The sequence below is a fragment of the Eumetopias jubatus genome, unplaced genomic scaffold (assembly GCF_037043125.1).
Source record: "Eumetopias jubatus isolate StellerSeaLion01/CBP00866 unplaced genomic scaffold, mEumJub1_p1.0 scaffold_14, whole genome shotgun sequence".
In the NCBI taxonomy this organism is placed as follows: Eukaryota; Metazoa; Chordata; class Mammalia; order Carnivora; family Otariidae; genus Eumetopias; species Eumetopias jubatus.
Window position 1 is genome coordinate 62,845,232 of NW_028274820.1, and position 17,022 is coordinate 62,862,253.

The 17,022-nt window shown below is 45.9% G+C and overlaps 1 protein-coding gene across 4 annotated transcripts in view; it reads right to left on the reverse strand.

Moving 5' to 3' along the window:
* NOD1 (nucleotide binding oligomerization domain containing 1) overlaps window positions 1-10,232 on the reverse strand; it is a 63,266-nt gene extending 53,034 nt beyond the window's left edge. The window contains exon 1 of one of the 4 annotated variants that reach the window (XM_088018301.1): window positions 10,033-10,232. The gene's annotated coding sequence lies outside the window, so the exon portion shown is untranslated. The remainder of the gene's footprint in view (window positions 1-10,032) is intronic. The other 3 variants (XM_028119357.2, XM_088018298.1, XM_088018300.1) reach the window with 3 other exon arrangements.
* Window positions 10,233-17,022: the final 6,790 nt, after the last annotated feature.

Consider the following 17,022-nt stretch of genomic DNA (forward strand, 5'->3'; position numbering starts at 1 on the left):
GTATCTCTGGCAAAGCCCCAAGCTGCCATGCACGATATGGGTTTCTAAAACACTCTCACTCCCACAGAGCGGGACGACAGAAATCGATCACTGACATTAGATAATAGACAACTGGTAGTTATTTACTGAATTCAGATTTAAGATGAGTTCAATAAAGCCACCATTCCCTGCCTACTTCAGAGATATTACCAGATTGTAACACATCAACTAGAATAGAGCCTGCCACCCTGATGGTAAATCCCAGCAAAACTTGAACCCCCACACCCATGAGCACTGAGGGTCCTATCTGGATTCTCCTCAAGGAAATCTCTCCTCTCTTGAATAAGATTCATTTTGGTGAATATGATCCACAGCTTCCTCAGACCAGTTTTAAAACGATGAAGATTATACTGTGTTTGTTGACTTGAAGCACCTGGATACTCAAGGTGCCCAACAAGTGGGTGGACTAACCCATCCCAACGGCAATCTCACCGAAAGCAAATGCCCAGCATATTTCTACACTATATTGGTGGAGCTGTGCAGAGAACACATGCAATGGGTCAACTCAAATTGGCTCCCACTTTCCGTGCTGCACAATCCACAAAAACATTAGTTCAATCATGCTCCCAGGCTTCTGACAGATAAACACAAGCTGCCATTCTTTAATGGGTCTACAGCTCTCTCTCTCTCTCTCTCTCTCTCTCTCTTTCTCTCTTCTCTCTCTCTCTCTCTCTCTCTCGGGTTTGGTGTTGTTATTTCTTTTCATTTTTCTTCTTTCTTTTTAGTTTCTTATCCTGGAAAACAAGCCAACTCCTGTATGCCTCTGTCACACCAGAAAACTACTGACAGTTCCCTCTGGAGAAAATTTAGCAGATGGATGAGGCTACAGTTATTATTTGAAGCTTTTGAGCTCCATTAACACTCATTTACTTTAAGTATCTGAAAGCCCTTAATCCCTCAGAATTTCAAAGCAGATATAGAAATCAGTCAGTCTCTCATAACCTCCCCTCTCTTCCTCCCTCCGGCTTCCCCCACCCCCTCCCCTTCCATCTATCTGAGTTTCTATCTTCCTTTCTTGGGAAAGTGCCACAGGACTCCAGATGCAGACTCTGCCACCCTGCCTACAAAGGAAGGAATGCAGCCCCAGCTGATGTAAGCACTCAGGATGGGCTGGACGCTGATGAAACGCAGACATCCTGTCACACTGCCGGGACCTTCTGGGAAGTCAAATGTCTGACTCCACATCACTCAGAGTCAAACCTTCTGGTCAAGAAACCCTGTGGAGAATGCATGCAGAGCCAGCCCCTCCCTTATCTGCTGGAACCACGGACTTCCAGGGTGGAACAGAATGTTGTTCAATGCCCCCATTTTAGAGATGAGGAAACTGAGGCCCAGGGCAGAGTGGGCCAACCAGAACCAGAACCAGAACCCAGGTCTCCTGGCACTGAGGCAAATCCTTCTTTGGTTTACTTCTGGTTAGAAGAGCTGCCTGGGCGGCAGCAGCACATTCCCCCCCTCCCCCCCTCCCCAGCAGGGACTGACAGCTGTCCCACTGGGGAAGGGGGGGCCCCCCTCACCCTGTTCCTCCCCTCAGCCCCGCTTTCCCTGCTGGGAACTCCCACAGTCCTTTATTCCCATTTCTCTCAGAGGGCAGGTACTTTACTTTTTTCTTCCCTGACTTCTCCCTTCACATTGATTGATGGTGGCAGTGAAGGGCCAAGACTCTAAAACCAGCTTGTCTGATTCCAGTCACGAGCTGTGTGATTTGGACAAACAGCATACCACCCTTCTGCACTTCAGTGGTCTTATCCGGAAAATGCAGATAATAATACTAGCACCTAGGGGCGCCTGGGTGGCTCAGGTGGTTAAGCGACTGCCTTCGGCTCAGGTCATGATCCTGGAGTCCCAGGATCGAGTCCCACATCAGGCTCCCTGCTCAGCGGGGAGTCTGCTTCTCCCTCTGACCCTCTTCCCTCTTGTGCTTTCTATCTCTCATTCTCTCTCTCTCTGAAATAAATAAATAAAATCTTTAAAAAAAAATAATACTAGCACCTACCACCTAAGACTGCTGTGAGGGTTCAATGAGTGAATACACACACGGCGTTTGGAACAGCACTGGTCCCACTGTGAGCACTTATCACCGTCAAGAAGGGAGACTGGGCTAGGACTTCAGTCTGGTTCATCCTTGAGGCCCGGCATCTGACTGTGCGGGGTGGTGTCTCTCTGGTTAGTCACCATCTCTCTAGAACATAGAGGCTGCTAGATAAAAAACTGAATGAATGAATCTGGCACAATGCCCTGCTTAAAGCAGGTGCTTCGTTAACATGCACTGAACGAACATGTGGATTTCCAGAGTTCACACACTCGCTTAGGGGAGGTCACTTGCTAAGCTCATCAGTGGATAAATTCAGATTTGCAGGCACCAGTACTTTCTATTACTCGAAGGCATTTATATTAGCTGCTACCTTAAAAAGCTCACCCAGAGCTCAGCTCTCAACTTCCAGGGCATTGTCTATGCACACTCTCAGCACAAAATCACCTCTGCTTTGTGACAATGCCCCCCACGATGCCTTAGGGGGCTGATGTGCGACTGTTGATTTATATTTTCCTGGTGTTCTCCAGGCTTTGAAAAACAAAGTTCCAAAAACACCCTGCTTGGTATTCATCTCTGAGGGGTCAGTGAATAGAAATATCTCAATAAAGAAAGCCAACAGAAGACAACAGAGCCTTGAATCAGAGACCCAGATCTGGAACTCTGTAAGGGGGTTTAAGTACTTAGGTGGAAGAAAGTGTCAGGTCCGGAAGCCCCAGGACATCTGGAGATGGCATTTAGAACCAACACAGAAAGTGTCTGGGGCTTCCCAAAGGAAAGGTGCTCCATAAGAACAGAATATGTTAGTCATCTCAGAGGCTTGAGCTGAAACTTGACCTTGAGTAAATAAACACTGCTGACCGCTGGTCAAAACACTTGAGACTAGAGACTCTTACTCACTCCACTTGAACATGTAGCCACAGTCAGAACGGCCTGGGACACAAATCTACCCCGGAGCCTGGCCGCAGGGTATCTGGGATGTGTGTAGGGTGGCCCTGAGGGGTGCTGAGAGGTTGAGAAGATGCCAAGTTCTCCCGAGGCAGCAACACTCAGGGCCTGGGCCCTCCAGAGTCCTCATACAGTGTGTCCTATTTTAGGGAACAGGCCCCTCACCAACCGAAATACACCTGACCTGCCATGGGCTCTCACTCTGGGACTTCATGAAAACATCACAGGAGTATGGAGAAAGGGGGCAGTGCGGACCCCCCAAAGCAAGCTGGCATGACGTGGTGAGGTCTCAGCCCCTTCTGGTTTGGAGGGTTTTTCTGTGACCTGAAAGCTCCAAATAATTTTCTTTTTTTTCCAAACCCGGTGCCTTTTAAGTGTATGCAATTTCCCTGGTTGACGAACAGGGCGGAGAAAGCACCTCTTTCAGGGCTTTTGGGCAAAAGCCAGAGGGAGAGCAGACTAGCATAAAAAACTGTCCGATGCCCCTGCCCTTGGCCGGGGGCGGGGGGGGGGCAGGATTCCCAGCATTTTGTACCTACAGACCCTGATGCTCTGACAACCACACTCCCAACCTGCCTCTGCTCTTCAGGGCCTTTTGTTCCTGTTTCAAGGAGCCAGGAAGGCCTGGAATCCACTAGCATCCACCCGTGGAGGCTCCTGCTGAAGGATGCTGGCACCTAGGAGGCCCACACGCATTTACACGTCGGCCCCGGAGAACCACAGAGCTGATGCTCTGATTCCTGGCTCTGCCCGCTTTTACTTTATTCTGAGCTTTAGTTGGTTGGTTCATCTAGAAATTGAAAACCATAATTTCTGTCTCCAGAACTGTCTCACACATCGAGAAAAGTTTTATCAAGCTTAACAAATAGGGGTTGCTCATTATCTTTTTCTTGTAGATTACTAACAGAAAAGGCGGGGGAGGGAGGATCTCCTCGAGGCCTCCCATTGCCTTTTACAGTAAACTTCCAAATCCTTTCCAGCCGAGGAGGCTCTTCTTGGCCTGAGTTTGGTTCATTCTTTAGCTCTCTCTGCACATTCCCCAACACACCTGATGCTTTCCCACCTCTGAGCCTTCAAACAAGCCGGTCCCTGTGTCTGGCATGCTCTAACTCCTTTTCATGCCGAGTCCTAGTTGAAAAGGCTCGTTCTTGGAAAGGCACATCCCTGACTTCCTGAATCCTAGTCCAGCTCTGATACTGTCTCCTGACATACTGTTGTGTCCACTTACAGCACTTAGCACTGTTCAGAACTATGTACTGGTGTGTCACACCCCTTCCTCCTCCGCTAGCCTGTGAACTCCCTTTGGCCAGACGCTGGGTCTGTTTCATTCACTGCTGTAGCCCAAATATTTTCATAGACTCCTGGCACTGGCAAGGTCTTCTGATAATATTTGTTGAATTAATGTGTTGAAGAATTGAAGGCCCCATGAGCCAGGAGGAACCAGGAGCTACAAAGAGCTTTCTAGCAGCCCCCAACACCAGGCTGGGGAGCCAGCAAAGCACTTCACACCCAGGGGAAAGCCAGAAAAACCATTACCACCTCATTATCTGAAAGGCGAAAGCATCCACAATGCACCCAATGGAGAATCTGCTTATCTGGGCCCAGCTCCACTGGCTCAGGCCTCTTGAAAGATTGCCAGATTCCCGGGGCGCCTGGGTGGCTCAGACGGTTAAGCGTCTGCCTTCGGCTCAGGTCGTGATCCCAGGGTCATAGGATCGAGCCCCACATCGGGCTCCTGGCTTGGTGAGGAGCCTGCTTCTCCCTCTGCCTCTCTCCCTGCTTGTGCTTTCTCTCTCTCTATCTCTGTGTCTCAAATGAATAAGTAAAATCTTTAAAAGACTGCCAGATTCCCCAAAGAGGCAAAGCTACGGAGGTGTACAGAAGAGGGGAGAGGAGTAAGAAATTTCAGAAAAGGCAATCTACTTGGAACAGGCCCTACACTTTCGAGGGGGATGTCCTTTAAATACTCTTGTGCCCACCTGAGCCCCACCGGAAACTTCCAGGCCCGGTTTTTGTGGCCCCAAGTACCCCGCACACCTGTCTGGGTGAAGGTAGGTTTTATTACACCCAGGCTAACAATCTCAGTGCACGGAGATGACGTTTTTCTCAAAATAAACATCACAACCCACTCTTAAGGACAGTAGTCCAGGTGAGTATCAGGCCTCTCCCAACCCCACCACACCCAGTGGATATTAGCTCCACCAGTGGAAGCAACGGTTGAGATTGAAAAGCTGCAAATCTGGGGTGGGGAAGGAGTCCCACTTTCACTCCGTAAGCAGACAATTCTTTGGAAGCTGGGGTCCTGTGTGAGAAACAGAGCTCCTGGATTACAGGAGGCGAGCATGGCAAAGTGGAGGAGGTGAGCAGAGGGAGGGGCGCTCCCAGAGTTCGGCTTCGGGCCGGTAACAGGGTTCTGCTTGCAATCCTGGGTGCAGCATTTACTATCTGTTGACTTCAAGCTAGTTATTTCATCTCACTGAGCCTCAGCTGTCTCATCTGTAAAATGGGCGGAATGATAACCAGCCCAGAGGGCTGTTGGATCAGGGTTGTGCACAGTAAATCTATGTAAGTGTTTGCTCTTACTTAGGGTCTACCAGGTCAGGTGCATCATCATTTCATCAAGCCTCAAATCAATCCTTCCACACGGGTAGAGTTATCCCTATTTTACATATACAAACACTGAGGCTCAGGAGTGTTAGGTACCTTATCAAAAGCCACACAGCTTAGACAGGGCAAGACCAGCCCTCCAACCCAAGCGATCTTCATCAACATTATCATAATAATTACCATTTCTTGAAAGCCAGGTGGTGTGCTAAGCACTTCACACCAATTAGCTCATCAAATACTCAAAACCACTCTGTAAAGAAAGAATGCTTATAACTGTGTGACAAAGGAGGACACAGAGTTGAAGAGGTTAAATATCTTGGCTGAGGTCACACAGTTAAGGAACAAAGCAGGGGCTTGAGCTCAGTTCTGACCCCAATTCCATAGTTTTTTTCCATTTCTGTCCTGCCTGTCTTTGTTACAGACCTCCTATCTCTACTTGAAACCATCAACGTGCCTGAATTCCTATTAAATGTAAAACACTTCCTTGATAAATGGGGTCCATGAGTGGCTCCATCCCAATGAAAGAGCCCATTGTCATGAACTGTACGAATCAAGGATATCTCCAAAGAAAAGCCTAGCATTCCACCAAGTTCCTTCTAGAAGGTTTGGTTTGGGGTCACAAGCAGCAACTGGGGGATGTGTTAAAACAAAGCACAGGGAGTTCTTAGTCATGAAACAAATTAACCTTTTGGTAATTAGAACAACACAAATATTTTTTCAAGTAAATCATCATCTGCTCACAGCTCTTCTGCCATGGAAGGATTTTCCCTAGCAATGCAGGACTGTCCTACCGGGTTGCATGTGGCTCTGAAAATATCTACAATCGTCCCAACTGTTTTCTGCCCCATACCTGCCTAGTGATGAAGACACATAAAGAGGGCAACTACCAACATCCTGAAACAAAAAGAATGTCGTGACTTCTCGTGTTTTATTAAAGTATCGACCCACTTACTAGGGGTGCCTGGGTGGCTCAGTCGGTTAAAGGTCTGACTCTTGATATCAGCTTGGGTCTTGATCTTGGAGTTGTGAGTTCAAGCCCCCATGCTGGGCTCCACGCTGGGCATGGAGCCTACATAAAATAAATAAAAAAATAAAATAACGACCCACTAAAACCCGGTGCTAATCTGGTGCTCACTTTGCAATTACCCGGGCCCTTATGATGACATCTTTATTAGTTCTTTAAACTATAGTATTCTATAATTTAGAGGAAAAGGACTACTCAGCCTAACAAATTCCAAAATGGCAGTTTACTAGACTACCCTTCAGATTTTAATGAAGTGCAACACAAAATTGCCTTGCTGGCTTTACAACAGCTTGCCCCTTGTGAGGGCACTAGAGGGCCAAGACGCCCTCAGAGTGACCGCCCCCCAGATGCGGCTGGCATCAGAGGTCGGGGGAGGGCAAAGGCAGGGGTGGTAGCGAGACTGGCTTGGCCAACTCTGCAACATAATCTCAGCCCACAGTTTGGTCTGTGGCCATTCTAGATAAAACATAAGAACAAGTATTCAAGCCAGGAAGTCTTGCTTTGACAAACTCTATAGCGCTGGGTAAAAACCATAAATTAACTGAAATGGCAGTGACTACTCACTTCTTACTATAAGAGGCAAGTTTGGAAAAAAAACACTTGCCCTCAATGAGCATTTGATGCACCAAAGACTTTTCCTCCAAACAAGTTCAGACTTTGTGGCTGGATGAAAGGAGGCCCTTTGTGTGGGACACAATTGACTTTGCCCAGATGATGAAAGAAAACAGGACTTCCAGAAACGTGCAAAGTATCTACAGCTTCTGCAGGACAAAAATTCAGCACAAGGACAAATTTTAGCTTTTCTAATTTCATCTTGCCTAAAATCCTCCCAAAAAAGGGAATCGTAAAATAAACTGGTAACTTAAACCTCAAATTCTAGGCTTAGGCCTTAGATTTCGAAGAAATATTGAACTCTTTTCTTTAGATAAAAAGAGACAAGAAGGGATGCCTGGATGGCTCAGTCGGTTAAGCGTCTGCCTTCGGCTCAGGTGATGATCCCAGGGTCATGGGATGGAGTCCTGCATTGGGCTCCCTGCTCAGCAGGGAGCCTGCCACTCCCTCTGCTTGTGCTCTCTCTCTGACAAATAAATAAATCTTTTTTTTTTTAAAGACAAGAATCTGATATTCTTGTTTAAGCAAAAATCAGCAATTGCACATATACTGTAAAAACACTTGATCTTAATTTTTATGCGACATCACTGTGTATATTACCAATGTCTAAACAGTGTTGCTGTTACCGTAAGTGATCCTAATGGTCAGTGACACACACAGCAGGTCCCAGGGTGAAAGGTTCATCTGGGGTGTTGGCATTGGCAATCGTAGGATCTGGGTCCCCCTTCCCCGAATTCCTGACTGTTCTTGGTCAGGATTCATTCACTGATTCATTATCCCTAGGCCAAGAGTCAGAGGCAAAACAGGAGCAGCCTGGGTATTGTCTGGGGATGCTGCCAGCTAGAGAGCCACGTGTGTGTGCGTGTGTCTGAGACCCTACAGACAGCCCAGCTTTTTTGGGGGCCCATTTTTTTTATCTATGTGACAGCGGGGTGGAGAAGTCTCAAGATTAAGGACTGCTTTTTTTTTTTTAAGATTTTATTTATTTATTTGACAGAGAGAGACATGGCGAGAGAGGGAACACAAGCAGGGGGAATGGGAGAGGGAGAAGCAGGCTTCCTGCAGAGCGGGGAGCCCGATGCGGGGCTCAATCCCAGGACCCTGGGACCATGACCTGAGCTGAAGGCAGATGCTTAACGACTGAGCCACCCAGGTGCCCAGGACTGCTTTCTTTTGTCAAGAAATTCATTCCCATCACATGCAGTAAAGCTATATTCCAGAGCCATCAATTAGCCCTGGGGGCCGGGGGTGGGGGGACCTGGTGGCCTGAGATTCTAGACATCAAAGCACCCAGAGGCCCAAGGGGGAAGGAGCCCTCCCCTTAGCAGGGCAGGAGAAGAGCTGGGGAATGGAGTGTTGAGGGAGACAGCTTCTGGACAAACACCCCCCCCCCCCACCCCAGGCCGTGCTAAGAAAACGGCTATCGGTAGTGATGTATTTGCAATACTTTAAAAAAAAAAAAAGAAGAAAGAAAACAGCTGTTGGACACAAATAACCACTGCTCACAGAGCACCTGCCATGTGCCCCCTGCCCTGCCAGGTATTTGCTACACTTAACTATATTAGTCCCAGGACAGAGTTACTATTTTTACCCCCAGTTTTCAGGTAACTTACCTATGGTATCACAGAAGTGACAGAATCTGAATTCGGGTCCAGGTTTGATGGACTCCAAAACTCTGAACTTATTTCTTCACTCCACAAAAATTAAATGTACTCTTCTTAAAACCTTTTAAAGTCCTTTCTTCTACCTCCTGGCTGTTGTTTATTTCAAATCCACCTTTTTTATCTGCCCTGCACATGTGGTACAAGTCTGTGTCTTGTCCAATGGCCCTGCTTCTGAGATTATAGCTACTTGCCCCCAGCACCTCCCCGGGGGATGAGGAAGGGTCCATCCTGTGAAATCCACTCCTCTCTAGATATTCACAGTAGAGTTACCCTTCGCTGGATATGGTACAACCCACATGGAGGCTTTCAGAAGGAGGGACAAAGCCAAGCTGTGGCAAACACACCCGGCCTCACCCTTAAAGCAGATCACCCAGAAGTTGTCGAGGCCATGAGATTACTGGTTTCCCCCAACTTCATGTCAAATGCAACAATGGCGTCATTTTCCAGAATGCAGAACCAATCGGGGATCATAAGAGAAGGAGCCGGCAGTCCTTCTATTTTTCACAATGGGCCAAAAGACTGGGTGAATATAGGAGGTTCTTTTGAACACGCTATTCACCCTGTCAAGCGTATCCTCATTCCCCTTTTTGAAGCCCAGAAAGCCGGAGGGAAGCCCGCTGCCGGGTCCCCAAGACCACACAGGACACTGGGTGCAGCGGGATCCGTCTTGCAGCCGGACTCCATCAAGGTCCCTGGCCAAACCTTCCTTGGCAGCCGTCCTTTATTTGGTCATTGGTTGTTCCCAACCCTGGCTGCACATTGGAATCACCTGGGGAGTTGAAACGCTATAGAGGCCAGGGTCCCACCCCCACGCCTTCGGATGTAAGTGGTCTGGGATGCGGACGGGGCATTCCAAGTTGCACGCAGGATTTAAGAAAATCCCCTAACGAGGGATCAATGATTCCGCAGAGGCTGAAGTTCATCCGTTTGAACTTTTTCTGCATTCCTCTATTTATCCTCCTTGTCCCACCAGGAGCTTTTCCAGGGGAGCTTTGCATTCCGCCCACAAACAGAATCCCTCCTCTCTGCGCCTCCTCGCTGGCAGCGCCCAGGACCCTAGGAAACTTCTTTCCCCGTGCGAACCATCCCCGGTCGCTGGAACTTACTTGGGCTCCACGTGTGCAGACCTCGCAGCAGCTGGGAACCAGAGCGAGAGCTGGGTGCGCGGAGACCGGGGAGCGCCGAGGCCTGGGAGCGCCGAGACCGCGGTGCGCCGGGGCCCGGGAGCGCCGAGGCCCGGGAGCGCCGAGACCGCAGGGCGCCGGGGCCCGAGAGCGCCGAGACCCGGGAGCGCCGAGGCCCGGGAGCGCCGAGGCCGGGGGATCTCGCAGCACGAGCAGCTGCGGGAGGTTCGGAGCAGGAGCAGCCGCGCCCCGGCCCGGAACGGGAACTGGCCGGGAGGGTACTGGCGGCCGCGCCCGCTCGCTTTCGCGGGCAGCGCGGAGGGGCGGAGGCGGTGCCCGGCGGACGAGGCGGGGTCGGCGCTCCGGCCGCTGGCTCGCTGGAAGTCTGGAGACGCGACGCGCGGAAAGTGTCCGCGAGCAACCTGAAGAGGCGCTCCTAAGTTCACGCCTGCGAACTCAACGGGCCAGTTGCGCCACGGTGGCCACGAGCTCAGCCAGTCCCCTTAAAAGTACCACCCCCGATCCTGCAACCAGAGGCGAAGCCTGGGCGCGACTGTGAAACATGGGACACGTGCGCCTGGATGAAAAGTGGCTCAAAGTAATCAAACTTTACAATAGACCATTTACTTCGATTTATACTTTTGAAATCCAAGCCTTTCTTCCTGTTCTTAAATTTGTTCTTGGCAGTGTACATTTTATACTGTATACACTAATCAGTGATTTCCCCAATAAAATAAGTTTTAATTTCCCCAGTAAAGTATTTTTAAACGTTTTAAACGGGGAAGGTCTACAGAAGGCATACTGATTCTGTAAGTTGTCATTCACACTAAAATACGTTCAGTCATGTGACCACAAATGCTCATGAATATTTAAGTTCTTACCAAAGGCTGCCTTCTGAGAAAAACACGTTCATAACTCAAAAGTAAAAAACTTTGCAAATGTAAAACTGATGGGATACAAAGTGCAACTTGTAAACACCAAAACGAAGACAAAAAAGATACTAATTCTTTCAGTTTACCCTTATATTAACCTCTGGGAGAAAAGTTAGAAAAATTCTCTTTTCTTCTAGGATTCTGAATTTTATCTTCCACGGCTTTTAACTGTTTTCCATATCCTGTTTCTCTGGCTGCATTCTGAGTAACCTCTTCATTTCTGTCTTTCCATTCATCAGTTATTTTGCAAATATTTTAATCTGCTTTTTAATGCATCTGTGGTAGGCGGAGTAATACCCTTCCCCCGGCCCCCTGATGTCCATGGCCTATACCTGGAAACTGTGAATATGGTGGCAGATGGAATTGAGGATACTAATCAGCTAACCTTAAAATGGGAAAATTATGGTGGATTATCCAGGTGAGCCCAATGTAGTCATAAGGGTCCTTATAAGTGGAAGAGGGAGGCAGAAAAAAGGAGAATCAAAGAGATGGTAAGCAGAGAAGAATTTGGCCTGATGTTGCTGGCTTTGAAGATGGAGGAATGGGGTTCTGAGCCAAGGACTAAGGAGGTTTCTAGAAGATGAAAAGCCAACAAAATGGATTCTTCCATAGAGCCTCCAAAGGAACAGTCTTGCTCACACTTTGATTTTAGCACAGTGAGACCAATTTCAGGCTTCTGACCTCCAGAAATGTCAGAAAATAAATTTGTGTTGTTTTAAGCCACTAGATTTGTGGTAACCTGTTATAGCAGCACTAGGAAACAATACACCATCCACTTAAGTTCTTAATTTTAACAATATATTTACTTTCTAAGAATTTTGGTTCTATTTCCGGTTTTCTTGGTCATTTTTAATAGTCTGCTAATTCCATCACTTTAAAAAATAGTTATTTTTTGTTTTTCATTAACTGAGATAATTACAAATTCACATGCAGCTGGAAGAAATAATGCAGACAGATCCATTCACCCTTAACCCAATTTCCCCAGTGTTTCTCTCAGTCTCTCTCTTTCAAATAAATAAAATCTTAAAAAAAAAGAAAAACAAAATCAAAAGTCGGACATTTGACTGAGTCATCCAGGCGCCCCACATGTTTAGTTTCTCTTTCTTTTAAGATTTATTTGAGAAGAGAGAGAGAGAGTAGGGGGAGGGGCAGAGGGAGAGAATCTTCAAGCTGACTCCCCGCTGAGCACAGACCCCGCTCCCCGCCCCCATGCAGGGTTCCATCTCAAGTTCATGACCTAACCCAAAACCAAGAGTCCAATGCTCAAATGACTGAGCCACCCAGGTGCCCCGACATGTTTAGTGTCTCAAGAAACTGCCCAGTTGTTTTCCAGAATGGATGTATCATTTTACATTCCCGGCAGCAATGTATGAGTGATCCAGTTTCGTAGCATCCTTATCAGCATTTGATGCTGTCACAATGTGTTATTTTAGCCATGTTGAGAGGTGTGTCATGATAGTGATATATCATTGTGGTTTTAATTCGCTAATGATTTGGACATCTTTCCACGTGCTTTATTTGCCATCTGCTATCTCCTCTTGGGTGAAATGTCTCTTCACATCTCTCGTTCATTTTCGAAGAGGATTGTTTGCTTTTTTACTATTGTTTTGAGAGTTCTTTATATATTCTAGATACCAGCCCTTTGTCAGATATGTGGTTTGCAAATATTTTCTTCCACTCCCAGCTTGTCTTTTCATTCTCTTAATAGGATCCTTCACAGAGCAAAGGGTTTAGTTTTGATGAAGTCCAGTGAACAATTTTTCCTTGTATGAATCATGCTTTTTGTATTAAGTCTAAGAACTCTTTGACAAGCCCTAGATTTCAAAGATTTTTCTTTTTCTCCCTAGAAGTTTTATGGTTTTATGTCAGACATTTAAGCCCATGATCCATTTCAAGTTAAATTTTGTAGGAGACTTGAGTTAAGGTTAATTTTTTCTTTCTCCTCTCTTTCTTTCTTCCTTTCTTCCCTTGTTGTTGTTGGCCTGTGGATGTCCAGTTGCTGCTCCAGGACCATTTGTTAAAAGGTTATTTTCCCTCCAGTCCTCCATTAAATTACCTTTGCAACTTTGTGTGGGTCTATTTCTGGGTTCTCTCTTCTGTTCCACTGATCTATGTGTTTATCCCTTTGCCAATACTATACAGTCTTAAAATTGGGATGATCCTTCCCATCTTATTCTTCTTTTTAAAAATTGTTTTACCTAGGGTGCCTGGGTGGCTTAGTCAGTTGAGTATCCGACTCATGATTTCAGCTCAGGTCATGATCTCAGGGTTCTGAGATCAAGCCCCACATGAGGCTCTGTGCTCAGAATGGAGTCTGCTTGTCCCTCTTCCTCTGCTCCTCCCCCGCCCCCAAATAAATGAATAAATAAAAATCTTAAAAAATTTTTTTAAATTGTTTTATCTATTCTAACTCCTTTGACTTTCAACATAAATTTTGGAAAAATAATCTTGCTGGTATTTTTTTAAAAATATTTTATTTATTTATTTGACACAGAGAGAGAACACAAGCAGGCAGAGCAGGAGAGGGAGAAGTAGGCTCCCCGCTGAGCAAGGATCCTGATGCGGGGCTCCATCCCAGGACCCTGGGATCACGACCTGAGTCGAAGGCAGCCGCTTAATGGACTGAGCCACCCAGGCGCCCCTTGCTGGGATTTTTATAGGAATTGTTTTAAACCTGTATCAGAGAGAATTGACATCTTTACTGTATTGAGCCTTACAACCCACAAACATGGTATGCCTATTTATTTAGATCTTTGATTTCTTTCATCAGTATTTTATACTTTTCAGCATACAAGGCTTACATATGCTTTGTAAGATTTACATTTAAGTATTGCATTTTTTAAAAAAGCAATTGTATACATTGCAGGTAGGAATGTAAAATGGTTCAGTCAATGTGGGAAATAGTTTAGTGGTTTCTCAAAAGTTTAAACATAGAATTACCATATGATCCAGCAATTCCACTCCCAGGAATAAACCCAAAATAATTGAAAAGAGAAGTTCTGGGAAGTCCTGGGAAGGTAATGGATTAGTGGGATCCTAAGCTCACCTTGTCCCATGGGCACACCCAGATAATAGCCACATCAGTGCATCCAACCCAGAAAATGACCTGAAGACTGGCAGAACAGACATTCCACAGTTAATCATAGAGAGGAGGCCACATCAAAAAGGGTCTGAGGGGCAGAGATGGGGTTGGGAACCAAACTCCTCGGGAAATTAACCACAAGCACGGAGAAGGGAAAGAAGCAGACTCTCCATCAGGCACCCTAGACATGGGCAACCTGCACTGGGAAGATGAGTCCTCATAATATTTGGCTTTGAAAACCAGTGGTGCTTAACTTCATGAGTTTTCATAACCAGTGGGGCTTAACTCCACATACTTTAAAAATCAACAGCCTGGAGCGTGATAGGAAACTGAGTCCCCACTCTGAAAGAGACAGTATAACAAAGAACCCCACTGAGACACAGCATAGAAGCAGCAGTTTGAAAAGCACCTGGGGTATGCGTGAAGGAGGTTGATTTACTAATCCTGCAATGTGTGCTGGAGGGGCAGAGATCTTTAGGAGACTCTCTAAGAACAAAAGAGCTGGCAGGAGCCATTTTCTCTCCCCCTCTACTTCCCCAGCCTAGATAGCCAGACACCTGCAGGAAACAGCACCAGCACTCTCCACCTACTTGGTAACACCACATTCTCCTGCCGATCTGGCCCTCCTACCCGCCCCCCTAGGTAGGAGTGCTTCCAAAGTAGCTCCTGCCACATCTCATCCTGCAAGCAGCCCCTGCAAGACCATTGGCACTCCAAAGTAAATCTTGCCCCAGGGAGAAGGGAAGATAACAACAAAGCAGTATACTCACAGCCCTAGCAGCCCAACCTTAAACTGGCAGTGCAGAGAGAGTGCCCTGCTGATCAGTGCATCTGCAGCCCCAGCAGGCATCTGGCCTGGTGCCAGGCCCACCCACCAGCAAAAGCCTCTCGGGGGATGAGGCAAGAAGAGCACCTTGCAAGTTGGTGGCACTGCAGCCCCAGCAAATGGGCTGAGGACAGGCATCTGGTCTAACTGCTGACACCACCCAAATACAAGCCCACCACAGTCTCAGACTGGCCCTTTAACAGCACGGTGATAAAACCTAGCCCACCACAGACTAAATGAGCCATTGCAGTCAACTGCACAGAAGGCAAAACAAGGCTCAGCACATGAAAGCCACATAGGAGACACCCTGAAGCACCTGGCTCTGGTGAATAGGGGACATTGTGCTGTAGGGCACTACAGGAACCCTTCTTCATAAGGTCACTACTTTCAAGATCAGGAAATGTAACGGACTTTCCTAATATGTAGAAAGAAAAACAGAGAGTTAGATAAATGAAGAGACAGAGGAATATGTCCCAAAGGAAAGAACAGGACAAAACCACAGCAAAAGAGCTAAATGAAATGGAGATAAGCAATATGCCTGATTAAGAATTCAAAGTAATGGTCTTAAAGATACTTACTGGCCTTGAGAACAAAGTGGAGGATCTCAATGAGACCCTCAATGAAGAGATTAAAAATGTTAAAAAGAACCAACTGGAGATGAAGAACTCAATAACTGAAATTAAAAATACACTAGAGGGAATCAATAGTAGATTAGAGGAGGCAGAAGAATGGATCCCTGCAGCCTGGAGGACAGAGTAATGGAAAATAATCAAGCTGACCAGCCAAAGCAAAAAATAATAATAATAAATGAGATTAGGTTAAGAGAACTCAGGGACATCATCAAGTGTAATAACATTCACATTGTAGGGGCCCCAGGAGAAGAGAAAGTAAAGGGGACAGAAAATGTATTTGAAGAAATAATAGCTAAAAATTTCCCAAAAAAACCAACCCCAGGAGGTCCACACCAAGACGTATAATAATGAAAATGGAAAAAAGTAGTGATTAAGAGAGATTTTTAAAAACAGCAAGAAAAAAGAAAACAGTTACATACAAAGGAAACACCATAAGGCTATCAGCTGATTTTTCTGCAGGAACTTCGCAGGCCACAAGAGAGTGGAATGATATATTCAAAGTGTTGAAAGAAAAAAACCTGCAATGAAGAATACTCTACCCAGCAAGTAGCATTCAAAATAGAAGGAGAGATAAAAAGTTTCCCAGACAAACAAAAGTTAAAGGAATTCATCACCACTAAACCAGCACTACAACAAACATTAAATGGAATTTTTTTTTTTAAATTTTTAAAAGGCAATCTCTACACCCAACATGGGGCTTGAACTCACTACCCCAAGATCAAGAGTTGCATGCTCTACTGAGCCAGCAGGTGCCCCTAAATGGAATTCTTTGAGTGGAAAGAAAAGGCCATAATCAGGAGTAAAAAATTATGAAAGGGAAAAATTTCAGAGGCAACTATAAACATAATAAAGTAGTAGATTAATCACTTATAAAACCAGTACAGAGGTAAAAGGACAAAAGCAGTAAAATCAATTACATCTATGAAAATTAGTCCAGGGATTCACAAAATAAATGGATATAAAGTACGATATTACATACATAAAATGTGGGTGATGGGAGTAAAAATTTAATGCTTTTAGAACAGGTTCAAGCTTAAGTGACCATCAGTTTAACATAGATTGCTATATACATAAGATGTTATATATATCATAATGGTAACCACAAATCAAAAACCTGTAAAAGATACACAAAAAATAAAGAGAAAGGAATCCAAGCATATCACTAAAGAAGGTCATCAAACCACAAGGGAATAGAGCAAGAGAAGAAAGGAACAGAGAACTACAAAAACAACCATAAAACAACTAACAAAATGGCAACAAGTACATGCCCATCAATAATTATTTTGAATGTAAATGGACTAAATGCTCCAATCCAAAGACATAGGGTGATGGAATGGATAAAAAAGCAAGGCCCATCTATATGCTGCCTACAAGAGACTTGCTTCAGACTTAAAGACACATGAAGATTGAAAGTGACGGGATGGAGAAACATTTGTCATGCAGATGGATGTGAAAACAGCAAAATACACATTCTTTTCAAGTGCGCATGGAACATTCTCC